The sequence below is a fragment of the Nerophis lumbriciformis genome, linkage group LG01 (genome assembly GCF_033978685.3).
Source record: "Nerophis lumbriciformis linkage group LG01, RoL_Nlum_v2.1, whole genome shotgun sequence".
Classification (NCBI taxonomy): domain Eukaryota; kingdom Metazoa; phylum Chordata; class Actinopteri; order Syngnathiformes; family Syngnathidae; genus Nerophis; species Nerophis lumbriciformis.
Window position 1 is genome coordinate 19,172,964 of NC_084548.2, and position 23,301 is coordinate 19,196,264.

The 23,301-nt window shown below is 37.9% G+C and overlaps 1 long non-coding RNA gene across 1 annotated transcript in view; it reads right to left on the reverse strand.

Annotated features, from left to right (window-relative positions):
* Positions 1-19,759: 19,759 nt before the first annotated feature.
* The window catches only part of LOC140678743 (uncharacterized), a 53,178-nt gene continuing 49,636 nt past the window's right edge, over positions 19,760-23,301 (reverse strand). The window contains exon 5 of the long non-coding RNA XR_012050360.1: positions 19,760-19,828. This is a non-coding gene — a long non-coding RNA (uncharacterized lncRNA). The remainder of the gene's footprint in view (positions 19,829-23,301) is intronic.

The following is a 23,301-nucleotide window of genomic DNA, read 5'->3' on the forward strand; positions in this document are numbered from 1 at the left end:
AACCTCCCTCCCCCATTTACACTCATTCACACTCATTCACACAAAAGGGTTGTTTCTTTCTGTTATTAATATTCTGGTTCCTACATTATATATCAATATATATCAATACAGTCTGCAAGGGATACAGTCCGTAAGCACACATGATTGTGCGTGCTGCTGGTCCACTAATAGTACTAACCTTTAACAGTTAATTTTACTCATTTTCATTAACTACTAGTTTCTATGTAACTGTTTTTATATTGTTTTGCTTTCTTTTTTATTCAAGAAAATGTTTTTAATTTATTTATCTTATTTTATTTTATTTTTTTAAAAGGACCTTATCTTCACCATGCCTGGTTGTCCAAATTAGGTATAATAATGTGTTAATTCCATGACTGTATATATCGGTATCGGTTGATATCGATATCGGTAATTAAGAGTTGGACAATATCGGAATATCGGATATCGGCAAAAAGCCATTATCGGATATCCCTAGTTAAAAGTATATTATGCAAAAGCATTTGACACAATTAATCATCATATCTTAAGAAATTAGAACATAATGACATCAGAAGGTTGGTCTTGAACTGGGTAAGAAGCTGCTTAACTAACAGGAAGCAATACATGAAGCATGAAACACATGTCTGCAGCTCTAAATATATCTTGCGGCGTACCCCAGGGATCAATTCTGGGACCAAAATGGTTCAATCTCTACATGAACGACATTTGTAAAGTTACAAAAAGTTAGATCTATTTGCAAACGATACGACTGCATTTTGTTGCGGAAAGAACACACAGGAACCTATACAAATGACAGAATAAATAAATAAATTAAAGAGATGGTTTGAGAAAAACAGACTTTCCTTGAATCCAAGCAACACTAAAATAATGGTATTCGGTAAACACCAGTGACGTGCAGTCAGGGGAGGCAGGTGAGGCGGGCCCTCACGTGCCATCATAGAAAGAAAAAAAATGTAAAAAGAAAAATTAAATTGTTATATGTTATAGTGATTATACTATAAAGTTATTTTCCATTTAACTTCACCAGTTTTAGATTATTCTTATTCAAAATCGCTGAATTTTCACATTTGCCGTTCAAATACTGAGAAGAGACTTGCGGTGAGTCACCAGCCAGTTGAGGCACGTCACTGAGTTGAGCCTCACCATGGATTGCGCAATGACTCGGCTAACTGCTGGCCTGCTGTGCAGTGAGACCGTATTGCGATATGAATTATATTATACATTTCCATAGTTTAGTTAGCTGAGGTATATAATGTACAGTGTATTTTGTCAACAACTGTATGTGTGTAACGTATTTCTTGTGCTGAGCAATCATAAAACTGCTGCGAAGACGCACTGTGAGGCTCACAGTAATCCAGCCTCCTGGTGGTAGAGGGCGGTAGTGATCCCAGAGATCATTCTTGCGACTACTCGGCTGCAGAATAAGTGACAACAAGCAGCAACAGTTAGCGATCGTTTATTTTTTCCTCTTGCCTGGATTTTTAACATGGAGGATTACATATCTAAAATAAAACAGTTTTCTAAACTGGACTTTCAATCGAAACAGGAGGTAATACTTAAAGGAAGATCTCCATCGAGACAGAGAGACTTTTAAAACTGAAGAAAGATAAGGAAGACTTCTATAAACAAGTTATCGATGCTTTTGTTCAAAAGGAGCTGCGCATGGACTTCATTTATAAGTAAAGGTAAGACCATAATAAAGTTTTTTTTATTAAATGTGCTTTTTTGTGTGCTACAGTTTGTATGTGTAAAGTTAAATTTAAGTTAAAGTACCAATGATTGTTACACACATACTAGGTGTGGTGAAATGTGTCCTCTGCATTTGACCCATCCCCTTGATCACCCCCTGGGAGGTGAGGGGAGCAGTGGGCAGCAGCCCGGGAATCATTTTTGGTGATTTAACCCCCAATTCCAACCCTTGATGCTGAGTGCCAAGCAGGGAAGAATGCTGGTATGAGCTTTTAAACATAACCCGTTAACTGCTGCCAATCAAATGGTGAATAAGATACTCTTTAGGGTTCATATGTTTGTAAATCTGACTGTGATGAAGTGAGTACCTCACCAGCCCTAAACCTAACCGCACGTCACTGGTAAACACTAATACAAATAAACGGAAGTAGACATTGACAAGGTCAAATAAATCACATTTTGGGGTGTAATAATAATAACATGAACTGGAAATGTCATATAAAGATATACAACATAAGATGGAAAGACCTATGTCAATAATGAATAAAGCAAAATATGTACTGGACCAAAAATCACTCCATATTCACTACTGCTTGCTTGTGTTGCAATATCTGACTTACTGTGCAGAAATATGGGGACATAATTACAAAAGTACACCTAATTCACTAACCGTGTTACAAAAAAGATCTGTTAGAATAATACATAAGGTTGGTTATAGAGAACATTCAAAACCTTTTTTGTTGAATCAAAAATATTAAAATTAAATGATTTGGTGAATTATATGTGTTGGCCCTGCAATAAGGTGGCGACTTGTCCAGGGTGTACTCCGCCTTCCGCCCGTGTGCAGCTGGGATAGGCTCCAGTACCCCTGCGACTTTGTAAGGGACAAGCGGTAGAAAATGGATGGATGGATGGATTTGGTGTATTTGCAAACAGCTAAAATTAGGCACAAAGCAAACAATAACCTGCTACCAAAATGTATAACAACTCTTCTCAATAAAACAGGAATTTCGCCTTCGGGAAAATTAAACTCAAAACATTTGTTTGCACTTAAAACATTTAGCACATCAGTATGTGGAATTAAATTATGGAATGGATTAAGCAAATAATTCAAACAATGTCCCAATTTGATGCAGTTCAAGAAACTGTTTGAACTATTTAGTATTTACAAAGTACAAGGAAGGAGAATATTTAACCTGAAATAATTAGATAATACAACTATTTATACATGAGTACGTTATTGATTATTTATCTACTTTGTTTGTAAAACAAATTTAGCACAGGAAGTGAAAAAACTAATGTGTTAGAAATTGCTATGAAATGGAAAAGGGGTAGGATTAAATAAGATCGGCCTCTTCCTACTCCTTTTCAGACATGTTGTAATGAGAAACTAGAAATATGTGAAGTACAGTACCATTTTGTAACTGTATGCATGTTCTAAATAAATTAAAACTAGAACCATTCCTAAAGTTAAAGTGACTAAATGTCTTGTTACAATCTTTCAAAAGTTTCAATCTATCAAATGCAAGTGCAACAAGCATTTCGTCACCGAATGAAAGGTGCAAGTAATCGTTTTGTACAAGCCATTAAGTGTCTAGGCTGAAGCACTAACCGCAATGTGGTAAGTTTTTGGCAAGCATGCTTAGGTGACATACATGGTTAATTCTTGGCAACAATACTAGAGTATCTTGACGCAATACATGGTTGGTTTCTGGCAGTAATACTTTACACAGCACATGGTTTGTTTTCTGGCAACAATTATTGGCTAGTATTATGTAACGCTAGTTATTAGTTTTTGTCAGACAGAGCAGATAGGCTAACACGACAATGCAAAAGTAGATTTGCCAGTAGTTAGGTTTAGGCAATCCGACCGCATACTTTACACCTTTGATTAATGGCAATGACTTCACAATAGAAACCACATAACAAAACAGGTTTTTACTGATTTGTTTACCATAATGGCAACATTTGAATAGGTGATAATGAACCTTGTATGCCCTTATGCTTACTCCGCTTTTCTTCTACAGCCCAAAACACGTAAGTAAGGTCAACTGAAACCCTAAAGATTGTCTGTATGTTTGAATGTGAGCGTACAAGGTTGTTTGTCTTTAGCTTTCCTGTGATTGACTGCTAAGGTCTGCCCAATCTAAATGTTTTGCTTTAAGCTTTAAATTAAAAAGTGAAATAACTTATTCGTCTTTTGTTATTTCAAACGCATGTCTCACATCCTTTCCAATCACTGCCTCCATCACCATGTTTACCTTCAATCTACTTTACACAAATGTCACTTCCTCTTTAGGTTTTCTCTCACCTTTCCTGCGATACATCAATAATTTGCCTGCAACGTATTCTGAGCAGGAGGCTCCTTGAAGCAAAGTCTGTTGTATCTTCAACTTTCCTTATCTAAATTCTGCAGTCCCGCTATCTATTGACACACCGATTATTGCCAATTAGCAGTTTTGTGACATGTCCTGTTGTACATAATGAAGAATCAAAAGGATCGATAGCACAAAGGAGCTGCTGAACATTTGTGATCGGGTTCAAAATGACTAATGTTGGGGAAAGCACAAATACATTTTAAAGCCTTTGTCATAGAAAAATCCAATAAACAGTAGTACAAATGATTTTTAAACCTTTGCACTGGGTGAATGGACAAAAAAAGGTAATTCAAGGTTGCTGAAATACAGGATTCTGAATCCGCCAGCCATTCGATGGGGAATAAAAATTGAAAAATTTACATTTGTATGTTCGACTTGAATACATTCAAATAAAAAAACTTCTTACATAATACTTTGACTTAGTAATTGTTTCTCTGTGTTTACTGAAGCTACCCACCAACTATAAACAAAATATCAACATGGTGTAGTGAATCAAAATGTGATAGATCTTCATATAGTTAGGACTATGAAAGGTGAAAAGCTCTTAATAATAGTTTATTTCATGTCCAGTACTCTTGAATGTGTTAACAGCAGCCGCTCACCAGCCCGCCCCCACGGTCCCAGCAGAGACATCCCATCCATCAGTGGGTTCCTCCTGATGTTGCAATACTGCTATACAGAATAATAAAGAAGTACGAAAGACCAGAAAATCAATAGATTATTCTGCAGATCACTTGATTCAGTAATGATCCGCTCCATTTATTGCCAGCACGCTGATTCATAAGTCCTACTCTCAAGGGCGAAGCCAGCACACCTCTGCCCTGCTGACGCCTTCACCAGTCGCACTAATTATAAAACATTAAAAGCTAATCACGGGCCAATACAAGGTTAGAAAAGACACATTGTTTTTTAAGATCTGATTGTTTTTAACATACGATAAGGATACATTTATTTAAGTATGACATAATAACCATCATAATCCACAATAATATGCTTACAGTGTTGTAACCTTTTTATGGCTTTGTCATATATCTTCTCCATGTACTGGAGTAGCTTCATGCCATCAACCTGAAATGGATCCTGTTTATTAAATGTAAAACAGACAAGGCAAATCTACTGTAAAGTCCACATTTTCTGGAATAATCTGCTTTTTAAATGAAATTCCATCACACAAGACATCTGCGTGTTTCTCAAGAACTCCTAAATTGACAGCAATGAAAAAATAGAACGGAATGTAACCGGAAAGTACATTTAACTTTAAGTGAAGAGATTCGCATCCCAAGCACAAGCAGTAATCCTCCCTGTACGTGTTAAAGGTGTCATATGTAGTAATATGGCCGGAAATGGTTTGATTGATTGATTGAGACTTTTATCAGTAGGTTGCACAGTGAAGTACATATTCCGTACAATTGACCACTAAATGGTAACACCCGAATAAGTTTTTCAACTTGTTTAAGTCGGGGTCCACTTAAATTGATTCATGATACAGATATATACTATCAGATATATACTATCATCATAATACAGTCATTACACAAGATAATCACATTGAATTATTGGAATTATTGTTGGAATTATTTTTATTTTATTTTATTTAGAGAGAGAGAGAGAGAGAGAGAGAGAGAGAGAGAGAGAGAGAGAGAGAGAGAGAGAGAGAGAGAGAGAGAGAGAGAGAGAGAGAGAGAGAGAGAGAGAGAGAGAGAGAGATGAGAAGGCATAAGAAAAAGTATCTGCATTTGATTGTTTACATTTGATTATTAACAATCCGGGGAGGTTGTTGGTTTAGGGTTGTAGCTGCCTGGAGGTGAACTTTTATTGCGGTTTTGAAGGAGGATAGAGATGCACTTTCTTTTATACCTGTTGGGAGCGCATTCCACATTGCTGTGGCATAGAAAGAGAATGATTTAAGACCTTTGTTAGATCGGAATCTGGGTTTAACGTGGTTAGTGGAGCTCCCCTGGTGTTGTGGTTATGGCGGTCATTTACGTTATGGAAGTAGTTTGACATGTACTTCAGTATCAGGGAGGTGTAGCGGATTTTATAGACTAGGCTCAGTGCAAGTTGTTTTACTCTGTCCTCCACCCTGAGCCAGCCCACTTTGGAGAAGTGGGTAGGAGTGAGGTGTGATCTGGGGTGGAGGTCTAGAAGTAATCTGACTAGCTTGTTCTGGGATGTTTGGAGTTTAGATTTGAGGGTTTTGGAGGTGCTCGGGTACCAGGAGGTGCATGCGTAATCGAAAAAGGGTTGAACGAGAGTTCCCGCCAGAATCCTCATGGTGTTTTTGTTGAAATCCTCATGGTGCTTTTGTTGTGGTACTGCAATCACTGTCAAAATTCTGTAGTCCCCTCCCAATATCCATGACTGAGGTTGCCAGATACGCAGCCGAAACCGAATGGCAATGGCAATCGACGAGTCCTACGCTGTAGGTTACTCTTGTTTATGTTTCTTGCAAGATGGTTTACTAAGTAATTATGCCACATTTTACTAATGTTGATTAGCCAAATATATTTGTAAAGTTACGCAACAATATTTTCGTCGGGAGGCGGGACAGATTGTTGGCATTACCTCGCTAAAATGTCTAGTTTGACCGCACGGATCACCATCGAAATAATTATATATAATAATATATATTATATATCGCATAGGCCTACTTTGATTGCAAGCCAAGGCCAACAGTCAAATTACTGCCACATTTCATTCAGCATAACTCCATGTTGCATCCAACCTGACACACTGCATTCTCTTCCATGTACACAAATCACCATCTTTCAGTGCAGAGTGCAATTCTATGAGCCAACCCATCCATCCATTTTCTACCGCTTGTCCCTTTTGAGTCGCGGGGGGTGCTGGAGCCTATCTCAGCCGCATTCGGGCGGAAGGCGGGCAAAAACCACTTTACGCATAAATTATATAGCCTACTACCATGTCAACACACAAAGTAGAAAATAATTACATGTAATGCATTATATTGTGCCAAGCAAATACGACCCAATATGTGCCTGATGCATATACAGTACCAGAAACTGCAATTAGCCGTGCTAATGTTGGAACACATTTCCTCCATGTATCAGCATATTGAGAACAAAACAGGCACTGACACTACCCATATCCACATAGGTTTTATTTGTCGAAAATATACATTATGTTGCCCTGTCAGTTGGATGACACATGGACATACAGGGTAACGTGCATATATTTTCCCCTATATGTCGCTGGCTCGCTGACAACAAGCTATCCATACACTTGGGTAAAACGGAATCCATCCTGTTTGGGTCCCACATCAACCTTAAGAAAGTCAATGACTTCACTATAAAAGTGGGTGACATTGTTATCACCAGGAAAGATGAGGTCACCTACCTAGGTTCCATTCTAGAGGCTAATCTTTCCTATGATAAAATGGCAACCAAGGTAATCAAAAAGGTCAACCAACCAATGAGATTTCTCTACAGAATCTCCTCTCTGGTCAACAAAAGCACCATGAGGGTTCTGGCGGGAACTCTCATTCAACCCTTTTTCGATTACGCATGCACCTCCTGGTACCCTAGCACCTCCAAAATCCTCAAATCTAAACTCCAAACATCCCAGAACAAGCTAGTCAGATTACTTCTAGACCTCCACCCCAGATCACACCTCACTCCTACCCACTTCTCCAAAGTGGGCTGGCTCAGGGTGGAGGACAGAGTAAAACAACTTGCACTGAGCCTAGTCTATAAAATCCGCTACACCTCCCTGATACCGAAGTACATGTCAAACTACTTCCTTAACGTAAATGACCGCCATAACCACAACCCCAGGGGGAGCTCCACTAATCACGTTAAACCCAGATTCCGAATTAACAAAGGTCTTAACTCATTCTCTTTCTATGCCACATCAATGTGGAATGCGCTCCCAACAGGTGTAAAAGAAAGGGCATCTCTATCCTCCTTCAAAACCGCAATAAAAGTTCACCTCCAGGCAGCTACAACCCTAAACTAACACCCTCCCCGGATTGTTAATAATCAAATGTAAACAATCAAATGCAGATACTTTTTCTTATGCCTACTCTCTCTCTCTCTCTCTCTCTCTCTCTCTCTCTTTCTCTCTCTCTCTACTACTTGCTGTCCATATCCTACCAAGTCAGACCTACACTGTTCCAATATCCATTTCTCTGTTCTCAATTGTTGATGACTGATGATAACAACCAAACCCAACCCCCTCCCCCCACACCCCGGATTGTAAATAATGTAAATAATTCAATGTGATGATCTTGTGTGATGACTGTATTATGATGATAGCATATATCTGATAGTATATATCTGTATCATGAATCAATTTAAGTGGACCCCGACTTAAACAAGTTGAAAAACTTATTCGGGTGTTACCATTTAGTGGTCAATTGTACGGAATATGTACTTCACTGTGCAACCTACTAATAAAAGTCTCAATCAATCAAAAACTGGGCTAGCATGCGAAGCTACACTCGTGTGATGTTGCTTCGATCTTAAGCATTTGTTGCACAAACATACAAGCTTTGTTAGACAAGATCATAGACTGTATTAGACAAAATAGTTTACATACGAAATGTCCATTTCCATTTATTACATGTAATAAGAAAACGTAAATGCCTGACTTACCTATCAAGGAGGAAATTAGCAAGTTTGGCGTCAGATAAAAAAATCTTCTACGCCTTCAATCGTCTCCATCTTTCAAAGGCATCCCCGATACAAATCCTTGTTTTGTTCCTGGCTTTGTCATGAATAAGTTGATAATCGTAACGACGCCTAATGTCTGACATGTTTAATAACTTTACCAGTGGCAGTAGCTCGACAAAGAGTGTGGCAACCTGGATGTAACACACTCACAGACTTTTTAATTGGTCAAACAGTGGAGGGCGGGCCATCAAAATGAAAACAATAACAATATTTTGGGGCTGTAAATCTAATTTTGAAATGAGCATATCCCGGCTGAACTACGGTTATCAGTTATAAAGGTATTCGAAAAGAACTTAATTTATTAATGCCTTTGACATCCATCCATCCATCCATTTTCTACCGCTTGTCCTGACATATCAGGGCCATTTAAAGATGACTTGACATGAAATTATTACATATGGCACCTTTAAAGCTGAATATGCGATAACAAGTTAGTACTAATAGGGCTTAACTTATTTTTACACTTGCATGGCAGTTGAATGACTCATAGCATCCAGATGACCGAAATTTCTCTAACAAATGTTCATTATCTATTTTTCCCTCTCGAAAAGGAATATGGCAGTCAATCTACATAATATTCATTAGTTTTTGAGTAATCGGTAGACAACTAAGTGTACCCTCTTGGTGTGACGTCATCTACAGAACTGGGGCCTATATCTATGTAGAGACAGTTTGGATAAGGGAATGTAAAACTATTATTTTGATCACTTAATTGCACGTTTTTGTTGCCCTTGTCCATGACTACTTCAAAACTGATAAATGTATAAAGACACCTAAGACTTTTTTTTTTTTTAAATCTTCAGTGTGTGGCAGCCATTGGTATTTATTAAGATTGTTATGATATTTGTAATACTTTTTCTTATTTATTTGTAGACTTTTACATTTTTAGACCAAAGTGTGTTCCCACACTGCTCGGAATGTGAATTTCTCCTAAAATAAAATATGTATAATCTCTCAGCATTTCCTCAAGCACAATTCAACTCAACTCAAAATACAATTGCAGCAATAAAACATCAGTAGAAGATGATGCAAAATAGAATACTAGCGGGTTACCTTCTGCTTTTTGAGCGTGTCTGAGCTTGTGTCCCCTGAAGCGGACCTACACTTTTGTGTTTATGATATGAATATTATCAAGATCCATAATGTAGCCATTAGTGTGTCTACTCCTAGCCAAAGAGGAGCTGAAAGTCTTGGTGATACCACTGCATCCAAAAAGAAACCGCACCGCCGCAGCAAAATGTTGCAAAAACTTGTACAACACGTAATGTGCAGAATATTTTCCCGCAGGTTCTGACTTGGTCTTTCCACGATGAAAGGGATTTTGCTAATATCTTTGAATTATTCACAAAAATATAGTGCCACACAATGAGAAATTACCTCCAGTCTTCTGTTAGTGACGTCAGCTGGCTGTTGCAGGCCTGTCCACATTTTAGAGCTAAAAGTGGGCGTAGGGATGATGTTTGATAAGAAATTATCGAGTTCGAGCCTATTATCGAATCCTCTTATCGAACCGGTTCCTTATCGATTCTCTTATCGAGTCCAGATAGGTTGTTGTATATGGAAAAAACACACAATATTTGGTTTAACAAAAGCTCACTTTTAATATATAAGAAAAAAATAAAATCTAATAAATAAATAAATATTGACTGTTACCCTCCTAAAAAAATAAAATAAAATAAATAAATATTGACTGTTGTTACCCAAAGTATATTAAGTGGGATTTTTCAGAAAAACAAATACATACAGTAACACAAAAACAACCGGTCTCTGTGATCACTATAGGTGTATAAATAATAATATAGTGTTAAATCAAATCAGTCCCTTGGGCACAAAACTGCAAATAATACAGCTCTCCAAAAAGTGCACTTCTGCTGCTATTTGACATAACTGTTTGTTATGATGCTTTGACATTTTTGCACTTTATTTCTTTATTGAAAGAAAATTCTATGAAGAGAAAAGTTGCTTGCAGATGTGGTTACAATGCTAAAAAATGAAATGCACTTTATTAAAGTAACATGATTTCTTTATAGGGGGAAAGATGTGATGTTATGACCTAGGGAATAAACAACTACACTACCCAGCATGCAACAGGAGTGACGAGCATGCGCGGTAGCTCCGAAAAGTGTTGTTGCCTGTCGCCACCCGGCAGCTAAGAATGAGGTTATGAGCACGCTGTGAAAGTAAACGTCAAGACCTCAGCCATGATCATGTCATATATGTTGTATATATATGTATGTGCTGCGGTTGCTTTAAGAACGTTGCGACAGCTGCCGTAAAGGAGGTGCGTTGCTAGCCTGGTTGCTATGTTTCCGGTTGGTCGTAAAAGTGTTCGTCATGTGTTTGTACCCTGCTCAAATCTCTCAGTAAAGTTATTCATTGGATTATACCTTTTGTTTTGAACTTTATTACACCTTGGAGCGCTTTTTCCGGTCCATTTTTTTCCTGCTTTCGCTATCTGCGCCTAATGACTGGGTTACGTGACGTCATTTCTTGTGATGTCCCATGGAGCATTTCTGGTCGGGACGGGATTCGTTCCCAGGGATTCAAAAAAGAACCAACTGTTTTTCTTTACTATAGTGGTCTCGATAACGGGTACCGGTTCTCAAAAAGGGATTCGAGTCCGAGGACTCGGTTCTTTTCTTATCGAACAACCGGGAAAATCGGTTTCGAGTATCATCCCTAAGTGGGCGTTCCTAAATGTGCGAAAACAAGCCTGAAATTACAACTGTGTATATTACGGAGGGGAATTTTACCTGTAGACATCATTTTTAGGTCCAAAACTATGAAATTGGTGCCAATGTTGTCAGCATCGGAGAGGCTCTTTTAGAATGTTAAAGGTGTCAATTATAATTTCCTACATGTCTATTACTAGTTATCAAAAGGTGTAATGGACAATTGGTTTATGTCTTCATTGCAGTTTTACCATAAAGCAAATTTCAATTACTCCTTATAGAGAACCAGCCAGTGTCCCAAAATCTGCTGTAGTACTGCAAGAATATACACTTATTTTATATAAAAAATATCTTCATTTTTAAAATTACTTCATATGGTTAAACTCATCAGGTTAGCTGCTAAAAACAGTATTTGTCATGTGACTGCAGATTACACATTTACCCAAAGTGGGCTGGCTCCGGGTGGAGGACAGAGTAAAACAACTTGCACTGAGCCTTGTCTATAAAATCCGCTACACTTCCCTGATACCGAAGTACATGTCAAACTACTTCCTTATGACCGCCATAACCACAACACCAGGGGGAGCTCCACTAACCACGTTAAACCCAGATTCCGATCTAACAAAGGTCTTAACTCATTCTCTTTCTATGCCACATCAATAAGGAATGCACTCCCAACAGGTGTAAAAGAAAGGGCATCTCTATCTTCCTTCAAAACCACACTAAAAGAACACCTCCAGGCAACTTCAACCCTAAACTAACACCTCCCCTTCCTCATCATACCTCTTCGGATTGTAAATAATCAAATGTAAACAATCAAATGTACCGTATTTTTCGGAGTATAAGTCGCACCGGCCGAAAATGCATAACAAAGAAGGAAAAAAACATATATAAGTTGCACTGGAGTATAAGTCGCATTTTTGGGGGAAATTTATTTGATAAAACCCAACACCAAGAATAGACATTTGAAAGGCAATTTAAAATAAATAAAGAATAGTGAACAACAGGCTGAATAAGTGCACGTTATATGAGGCATAAATAACCAACTGAGAACGTGCCTGGTATGTTAACGTAACATATTATGGTAAGAGGGGAGGAGTATATTTACAGCTAGAATTCACCAAGTCAAGTATTTCATATATATATATATATATATATATATATATATATATATATATATATATATATATATATATATATATATATATATATATATAAATAAAAGAAATACTTGAATTTCAGTGTTCATTTATTTACACATATACACACACATAACACTCATCTAGTCATTGTTGAGTTAAGGGTTGAATTGTCCATCCTTGTTCTATTCTCTGTCACTATTTTTCTAACCATGCTGAACACCCTTTCGCAGGTACCCAGAAAGGTTTCGAGTACCACCAAAAAAACTGAATCTCTGAAGACAGTATAAAAATCTGTGTTAAAGGTGTACAAATACTGTTTGTATAATAAGCATGTTATTTTTTTACAAATGAGGGTTAAGAGTTCAGCACTAAAAAAAAAAGAAAAAAAGAATGTGGCTTAAGTACAGTTTTTTAATTGAGCTGCTGCATTTTTTGGTTGGGTTGTTTATTTATTTTGAGTAACTTCTATACATTTCTAAAAGGGGAATAATGTAATAGAGTTATTATCTATGTTTGTCTGTTGCCATCTCCTGGTGAATGTTGGCTATAGCGTACTGGGGTTACTTTTTGGTTGGCCAACGATTTACGTGGTGTTGCGCACTTGACGTCACTCAGGTCCGCATGGAGCTGGAGGGGGCGTGGCTTCCAGCTCCGCCTGAATTTCGGGAGATTTTCGGGAGAAAATTTGTCCCGGGAGGTTTTCGGGAGAGGCGCTGAATTTCGGGAGTCTCCCGGAAAATCCGGGAGGGTTGGCAAGTATGATCATGAATCAATTTGGACCCCGACTTAAACAAGTTAAAAAACTTATTCGGGTGTTACCATTTAGTGGTCAATTGTACGGAATATGTACTTCACTGTGCAACCTACTAATAAAAGTTTCAATCAATCAAAAAAAACAGAATGTCACAATTTCTTTTGAAAAGGTGAACAGCAGTCATACGATTACATGTTCATACAGGCGCAAATAACATAAAGGATATTCATAGTGACATTACTCTATTAACCCTTTATACGGCACTTTTATACATTTTTACTTACAGTACGTTTATGTTACCAAATAGGCCTTATTTCCTTATAGGGCTTACAGTCAATGTACTGTAGTTGTTCCCCATACCCTCTCCTTCCAATACTTATTGCTTTTTGTTCATTCTTCATTATGCATCCGCATGTGATCTCTACAATTGTATATAATGTGTATTTTGCATACATACAGTTCTTATTATCGAGCAGACCTGTTTTTCTAGTTAAACACATTCCGTTGTACTGTTGACCCTGTGTTAACCTACATATGACTAATAAACTCAACTGTACTGGGCGTTGACCTCATTATCACTCTTGTCATGTGACAAACACATCCAATCACGTCCTCTTTATGTGTTCAGTGCTTGTATGGCACGCACACACACATGTGCCAGGTAGACACAATGGGCCCTAATATGGCATTTTTGTTGTTAAAAATTCAGTTTCAGCAGAAAACACAAAAGACACAGATCATCGGCCAAGGCTCAGAGCTTCCTATGTTTTTAGATTCATCAAACAACAATATCATATTTCACCCCAGTAAGTGAGATTTTCACAGGCCAATACAATGTGACTAAAACTGACAACAACAATTTTGTGGAATAGTGCTGTGTGTGTGGTTTTATACGTGCAGAGTCCTTGATGGCGTACAAGTTTGGGCGAGTTCCCCCTCAACGTGCAAAACAGATTTATTGGATGCACTGTACATTCTCAGTGTTGCAACACTAGTATGTGCCATTTTTTGCAAAGTTGACATGTTGCTCAATGGAGAAGACACCTTGCTTCCACTGTCAAGAGCATGATCAAGGTCGATATACCGTACTCTTAGTCACATTGCATGAGGGGCGCCGACAAAGTGGCATTCACCTTAATTAAATACTGACATGTACAAATGTCCTTTAGCAGGTGGCTGTCTTAAGGAAGTTAACTGTGGTGAGCTGTCTTTGTATGGTAAACAGCAGTGACGTGCAGGAGGTTCACGACTGGTGAGGCACTCAGGAGTTGGATTTACACATGTGTGCCCTTCAGGTGTGACAGAGCATCGTCTGTGTCACCTCATGACTTTTCTCTGCAGTTTATTGTCCGATCAGCAGGAATATTTACGTTTACATTAAAGACATTACACAGGCTGTAGAAAGCCGTGGTTTATAATTAGGGATGTACGATAATGGCTTTTTGCCGATATCCGATATTCCAATATTGTCCAACTCTTTAATTACCAATACCGATATCAACCGATACATACAGTTGTGGAATTAACACATTATTATGCCTAATTTGGACAACCAGGTATGGTGAAGATAAGGTACTTTAAAAAAAAAAAATGAATGAAATAAAATAAGATAAATAAACTAAAAACATTTTCTTGAATAAAAAAGAAAGTAAAACAATATAAAAACGGTTACATAGAAACTAGTAATTAATGAAAATTAGTAAAATTAACTGTTAAAGGTTAGTACTATTAGTGGACCAGCAGCATGCACAATCATGTGTGCTTACGGACTGTATCCCTTGCAGACTGTATTGATATATATTGATATATAATGTAGGAACCAGAATATTAATAACAGAAAGAAACAACCCTTTTGAGTGAATGAGTGTGAATAAGTGTAAATGGGGGAGGAAGGTTTTTTGGGTTGGTGCACTAATTGTAAGTGTATCTTGTGTTTTTTTATGTTGATTTAATAAAAAAATTAAAAAAAAAAACCATACCAATAATAAAAAAAACGATACCGATAATTTTCGATATTACATTTTAACGCATTTATCGGAGTCTTGTTCACGAGTGGGGGAAGAGTGGATCGTGAGATCGACAGGCGGATCGGTGCGGCGTCTTCAGTAATGCGGACGCTGTATCGATCCGTTGTGGTGAAGAAGGAGCTGAGCCGGAAGGCAAAGCTCTCAATTTCCCGGTCGATCTATGTTCCCATCCTCACCTATGGTCATGAGCTTTGGGTTATGACCGAAAGGACAAGATCACGGGTACAAGCGGCCGAAATGAGTTTCCTCCGCCGGGTGGCGGGGCTCTCCCTTAGAGATAGGGTGAGAAGCTCTGCCATCCGGGAGGAGCTCAAAGTAAAGCCGCTGCTCCTCCACATCGAGAGGAGCCAGATGAGGTGGTTCGGGCATCTGGTCAGGATGCCACCCGAACGCCTCCCTAGGGAGGTGTTTAGGGCACGTCCGACCGGTAGGAGGCCGCGGGGAAGACCCAGGACACGTTGGGACGACTATGTCTCCCGGCTGGCCTGGGAACGCCTCGGGGTCCCACGGGAAGAGCTGGACGAAGTGGCTGGGGAGAGGGAAGTCTGGGCTTCCCTGCTTAGGCTGCTGCCCCCGCGACCCGACCTCGGATAAGCGGAAGAAGATGGATGGATGGATGGATTTATCGGCCGATAATATCGGCAGGCCGATTTTATCGGACATCTCTATTTATAATAAAGGTTTCAAACATTATATTGGGTACTGGATGAGAAATAGCCACAGACACGTACCACCTGCCACTGCACTGCAAAAACTGAAATCTAAGTAAGATGAATTATCTCAAATAAGGGTGATATTTGCTTATTTTCTGTCTGATAAGATCATTCTTCTCACTAAACAGATTTTATGTTAGAGTGTTTTATTTGTTTTAAGTGTTTTGGTCCTAAATGATCTCAGTAAGATATTACAGCTTGTTGCTGAGATTTGATGACCTATATTGACTAAAACATGCTTGAAACTAGAATATCAACTGTTGCAAAGCTGTGTCATCAACACTCACAAGTATAAAACTACTTTTTTAAAGTAATAATTTCTTACTTCAAGCATGAACAAAAAAAATCCTGACTTTGACACAATTGTGTCTCATAATTAAAACAGATGACAGCCAAATGGACTTTGCTGTTTTATTTTCAATGAAACAATAGAAAATACGTACTCATATAGTGTAGTACAGTTGGCACAGTACAGTAAACTGACAGTTAATATTTAAACATTTAACATGTGACATTTCTAACTATTTTGAACAGAAGTAGTTGATGCACATTCAGATAAATTCTTCAAAATTACAATTAAAAATTTTTTGGCCGGGGGCCAGGCTGTGTATATGCGCACTAATTGGCTGAAAGAGCATGCACTTGGCACGATGATGTCATATTATCGATGGAAAAATGCATTTTTAGACCATATGATTTGCCCGAGTGGCTAGTAGACCCTGAGAGTAACAAGCGGTTGCCTTGTTGCCTTTCCATTAAGAACAATAAATGAGTTTTTAGTATAAGTTTGCTGGTTCCAAGAAATGTAATGCCGAGCGCATATCATTATGCACTAACACACTATAAGGGCACTAACATTTACTTCATTTAAGAATATTTTTCAACATAGTGAGCAAAAAGGTCTCTTTTTTTTTTTTCTACCAAGAAAAGTGCACTTATTATTAGTGAGAATATACTTATTTTAAGGTATTTTTGGGTTCATTGAAGTTAGCTAATTTTACTTGTTTTGGAAAGTCTTGACAAGCCAAATTTTCTTGTTCTATTGGCAGATAATTTGCTTTGTTCAAGTAAAATACCCCTAATTTTTGTATTTTTTTTTCTTGTTTTTGAACACTGACTTTTTGCAGTGTACAGTTTGCACAGTACAGTAAACTAACAGTTAATATTTAAACATTTAACATGTGACATTTCTAACTATTTTGAACAGAAGTAGTTGATGCACATTCAAATAAATTCTTCAAAATTACAATTAAAAATTTTTTGGCCTGTATATATGCGCACTAATTGGCTGAAAGAGCACGCACTTGGCGTGATGATGTCATGTTATCAATGGAAAAATGCATTTTTAGACAATATGATTTGCCTGAGCGGCTAGGAGACCCCGAGAGTAACAAGCGGTTGCCTTGTTGCCTTTCCATTAAGGACAATACATTTTTAGTATAAGTTTGCTGGTTTTAAGAAATGTAATGCCGAGCGCATATCATTATGTCAAGATAATGGCACTAGCATTTACTTAATTTAAGAATATGTTTCAACATAGTGAGCAAAAAGGTCTCATATTTTTTTTTCTACCAAGAAAAGTGCACTTGTTATTAGTGAGAATATACTTATTTTAAGGTATTTTTCGGTTCATTGAAGTTAGTTAATTTTACTTGTTTTGGAAAGTCTTGACAAGCCAAATTTTCTTGTTCTATTGGCAGATAATTTTGCTTAGTTAAAGTAAAATACCCCTAATTTTTGTATTTTTTTTCTTGTTTTTGAACACTGACTTTTTGCAGTGTACAGTTTGCACAGTACAGTAAACTGACAGTTAATATTTAAACATTTAACATGTGACATTTCTAACTATTTTGAACAGAAGTAGTTGATGCACATTCAGATAAATTCTTCAAAATTACAATTAAAAAAATTTTGGCCGCGGGCCAGGCTGTGTATATGCGCACTAATTGGCTGAAAGAGCATGCACTTGGCGAGATGATGTCATGTTAACGATGGAAAAATGCATTTTTAGACCATATGATTTGCCTGAGTGGCTAGTAGACCCTGAGAGTAACAAGCGGTTGCCTTGTTGCTTTTCCATTAAGAACAATAAATGAGTTTTTAGTATAAGTTTGCTGGTTCCAAGAAATGTAATGCCGAGCGCATATCATTATGTCAAGATAATGGCACTAACATTTACTTCATTTAAGAATATTTTTCAACATATTGAGCAAAAAGGTCTCTTTTTTTTTTTCTACCAAGAAAAGTGCACTTGTTATTAGTGAGAATATACTTATTTTAAGGTATTTTTGGGTTCATTGAAGTTAGCTAATTTTACTTGTTTTGGAAAGTCTTGACAAGCCAAATTTTCTTGTTCTATTGGCAGATAATTTTGCTTTGTTCAAGTAAAATACCCCTAATTTATGTTTGTTTTTTTCTTGTTTTTGAACACTGACTTTTTGCAGTGTACAGTTGGCAGAGTGAAGTAAACTGACAGTTAATATTTAAACATTTAACATGTGACATTTCTAACTATTTTGAACAGAAGTAGTTGATGCACATTCAGATAAATTCTTCAAAATTACAATTAAAAAAATTTTGGCCGGTGGCCAGGCTGTATATATGCGCACTAATTGACTGAAAGAGCTTCGCACTTGGCGCGATGATGTCATGTTATCGATGGAAAAATGCATTTTTAGACCATATGATTTGCCTGAGCGGCTAGGAGACCCCGAAAGTAACAAGCGGTTGCCTTGTTGCCTTTCCATTAAAAACAATAAATTCGTTTTTAGTATAAGTTTGCTGGTTTTAAGAAATGTAATGCCGAGCAAATATCATTATGTCAAGATAATGGCACTAGCTTTTACTTAGTTTAAGAATAGTTTTCAACATATTGAGAAAAAAGGTCTCTTATTTTTCTTCTACCAAGAAAAGTGCACTTGTTATCAGTGAGAATATACTTATTTTAAGGTATTTTTGGGTTCATTGAGGTTAGCTAATGTTCCTTGATTTGGAAAGTCTTGACAAGCCAAATTTTCTTGTTCTATTGGCAGATAATTTTCCTTAGTTCAAGTAAAATACCCCTAATTTTTTTTTTCTTGTTTTTGAACACTGACTTTTTGCAGTGTGTTTGTGAGGGGTCTCTGCCCCATATTGTATCGGTCAATGCACAAATTTTGCAAATTTTACTGAAGATAATGTAAAAAAAAATCACAAAATACATTTATTGTCCCTGGAAACAGCAGAAAACACAAAAGACCATTTTTGCTGTTTAAAACTCATCAAATGTGTTCATTACATCCTTGGTCAATATGTTTTCTGCCTCCAAGTTTACATATTTGAAGCAGCAGACAATAAGAGGCAGGTGACTACTTCCTCAATCACCTCCAACAGGAAATTAAGGTTCTCTGAGAAGACCGCAATATCGCCACAATCAAAACTTTTCTCTCAAGAGAAATGGTGTATTCCTCGAGAATGCCTTTTTTTTTTAAACCCGCATTTAAGTCTGTGCTCAATATTCCTAATGATGTGATAACTAGATGTCAAAATGAAAAAACTAATCCCTGTTTTCCGAACAGCGCCGGTCGCCATATGTCGCCAATACAATGCTCAGGTAATTTTAATACATTCCTAATCAACTGGGTAGGGTTCTGAAATAACACAGTTAATGGGAATGTGAAGAGTCAGCAAGGTCTTTCACAGCTGTGGTATTTAATAAGATTTGAGAGGCATTGCAACAACAGTGCAGTCAATGTCACGTCAGGCTGCTCCGGCTGTCTACAACTGCAGCAGAGGGAAACAAGAAGAGGCAAATAAAGGAGGCGTGGGGAGGAAAACATGGTCATCTGTTTCAAAAGAGCTGAAATCTGATCTCGAGGGGGAGAGGCGCAGTCGGAGGTACTATACGTATCATCTCCCTCTGATCATTCATGCTTTCTAATTACAGGAGGTGAGGAGGGCCATCATTTTATCGTATTTGTTTTGCATCACTGCAAAAATAGAAAATGAGGACTCGCCCAGCTGCAGCAATTTACTTCATTTCAACCTTGATTAAAAGAAAATTAATTGCCACATCTCTCATTATGTTACAGTGTGTGGAAGAAAAAAAACGGTATAGGTGGGAGTGGGAGATCAACCTGGAACTTAGGAATAAAAGATCTAAAAACCCCGTTTCCATATGAGTTGGGAAATTGTGTTGGATGTAAATATAAACGGAATACAATGATTTGCAAATCATTTTCAACCCAGTTGAATATGCTACAAAGACAACATATTTGATGTTCAAACTGATAAACATTTTTTTTTGTGCAAATAATCATTAACTTTAGAATTTGATACCAGCAACACATGACAAAGAAGTTGGGAAAGGTGGCAATAAATACTGATGAAGTTGAGGAATGCTCATTAAACACTTATTTGGAACATCCCACAGGTGAACAGGCAAATTGGGAACAGGTGGGTGCCATGATTGGGTATAAAAGTAGAGTCCATGAAATGCTCAGTCATTCACAAACAAGGATGGGGCGAGGGTCACCACTTTGTCAAAAATGCGTGGACAAATTGTTGAACAGTTTAAGAAAAACCTTTCTCAACCAGCTATTGCAAGGAATTTAGGGATTTCACCATCTACGGTCCGTAATATCATCAAAGGGTTCGGAGAATCTGGAGAAAGCACGTAAGCAGCTAAGCCTGTGACCTTCGATCCCTCAGGCTGTACTGCATCAACAAGCGACATCAGTGTGTAAAGGATATCACCACATGGGCTCAGGAACACTTCAGAAACCCACTGTCAGTAACTACAGTTGGTCGCTACATCTGTAAGTGCAAGTTAAAACTCTCCTATGGAAGGCGAAAACCGTTTATCAACACCCAGAAACAACATATGTTGCCATCCAAGCAACGTTACCATGGACGCCCCTGCTTATTTCAGCAAGACAATGCCGAGCCACGTGTTACATCAACGTGGCTTCATAGTAAAAGAGTGCGGGTGCTAGACTGGCCTGCCTGTAGTCCAGTCCTTTCTCCCATTGAAAATGTGTGGCACATTATGAAGCCTAAAATACCACAACGGAGACCCCCGGACTGTTGAACAACTTAAGATGTACATAAAACAAGAATGGGAAAGAATTCCACCTCAGAAGCTTGAAAAATGTGTCTCCTCAGTTCCCAAACGTTTACTGAGTGTTGTTAAAAGGAAAGGCCATGTAACACAGTGGTGAACATGCCCTTTCCCAACTACTTTGTCACGTGTTGCAGCCATGAAATTCTAAGTTAATTATTATTTGCAAAAAAAGATAAAGTTTATGAATTTGAACATCAAATATCTTGTCTTTGTAGTGCATTCAATTGAATATGGGTTGAAAAGGATTTGCAAATCATTGTATTCCGTTTATATTTACATCTAACACAATTTCCCAACTCATATAGAAACGGGGTTTGTATGTGAATCCGGCTCGCAACACAAAAACTGCACTAGAAGCTCACTTAAAAAACTTAAGTGCAGTTGAAGTATACATCCCAGGGGAAATGATTCATATGACCCCATTCCTGGGTGGATCTCACATGAGCGGAAGAGGGCAGGTTAATCATTTTGCAAAGCAGTTTGCTGAAAATGATGGAAAGCGCCATCCTATATAGCAACTGACACTGTAGTCAAAGTTGTCAGAAAACACATTTTTCAAATATTCAACACTCTACTGCCATCTGGCGGCTAAAGTGGATAGTCCCCCTCAATTTGTCACATTTCATGTGTCAGGTAAACCGTGAAGAATGGGGCGATGTGAATCCCCTTCCTCCAGTATACTAGTGTACCTACTCAGTGGCCTATTGGTTAGAGTGTCCACTCTGAGATCGGTAGGTTCTGAGTTCAAACCCCGGCCGAGTCATACCAAAGACTATAAAAATGGGACCCATTACCTCCCTGCTTGGCACTCAGCATCAAGGGTTGGAATTGGGGGTTAAATCACCAAGAATGATTCCCGGGCACGGCACCGCTGCTGCCCACTGCTCCCCTCACCTCCCAGGGGGTGATAAAGGGGATGGGTCAAATGCAGAGGACAAATTTCACCACACCTAGTGTGTGTGTGACAATCATTGGTACTTTAACTAAACTTTAAGCTTTCTGGTTAGACTGCCCTTAATTTCAGTCGATAATGTTACATTTCAAAAGTACATTAAGCGCAAAGTACTAAATCGGTGCTAGAAGTTGTCCAGTTGTCAATAAATACTGGTTATGACATATTTTTGGAATAGATAAATGTATTCAGATTTATTGGATAACGCTATTTTTCGTCTTTAAATTGTGTAGATCAAGAGTATTTTTGGTTTGTTGTGTCTGAAATAATGAAATACATTTTTTAAAATTCTTTATGTAATGAGTACTGTCCAAAAAAACCGACTTAAAAAGCATATTTTTATTCTTGGTTTGACTCCAAATGAAACACATTTTGAGGTAGTTATTGATACATTTGAATACAAATGTAAACTAGGGCCTTCAAATTATTGCCATCCATTTAATTGGAACTGCCCTTTCACCTATCATTCACAATTATTATAAAAGACATGAGGACAAATGTATTTTTTTAATGCATTCAAACAGAGCCAATGGGAGGTCCTCTTTTGCGCCCACCTTTCTTACTGTACAGGTAAAAGCCAGTAAATTAGAATATTTTGAAAAACTTGATTTATTTCAGTAATTGCATTCAAAAGGTGTAACTTGTACATTATATTTATTCATTGCACACAGACTGATGCATTCAAATGTTTATTTCATTTAATTTTGATGATTTGAAGTGGCAACAAATGAAAATCCAAAATTCCGTGTGTCACAAAATTAGAATATTACTTAAGGTTAATACAAAAAAGGGATTTTTAGAAATGTTGGCCAACTGAAAAGTATGAAAATGAAAAATATGAGCATGTACAATACTCAATACTTGGTTGGAGCTCCTTTTGCCTCAATTACTGCGTTAATGCGGCGTGGCATGGAGTCGATGAGTTTCTGGCACTGCTCAGGTGTTATGAGAGCCCAGGTTGCTCTGATAGTGGCCTTCAACTCTTCTGCGTTTTTGGGTCTGGCATTCTGCATCTTCCTTTTCACAATACCCCACAGATTTTCTATGGGGCTAAGGTCAGGGGAGTTGGCGGGCCAATTTAGAACAGAAATACCATGGTCCGTAAACCAGGCACGGGTAGATTTTGCGCTGTGTGCAGGCGCCAAGTCCTGTTGGAACTTGAAATCTCCATCTCCATAGAGC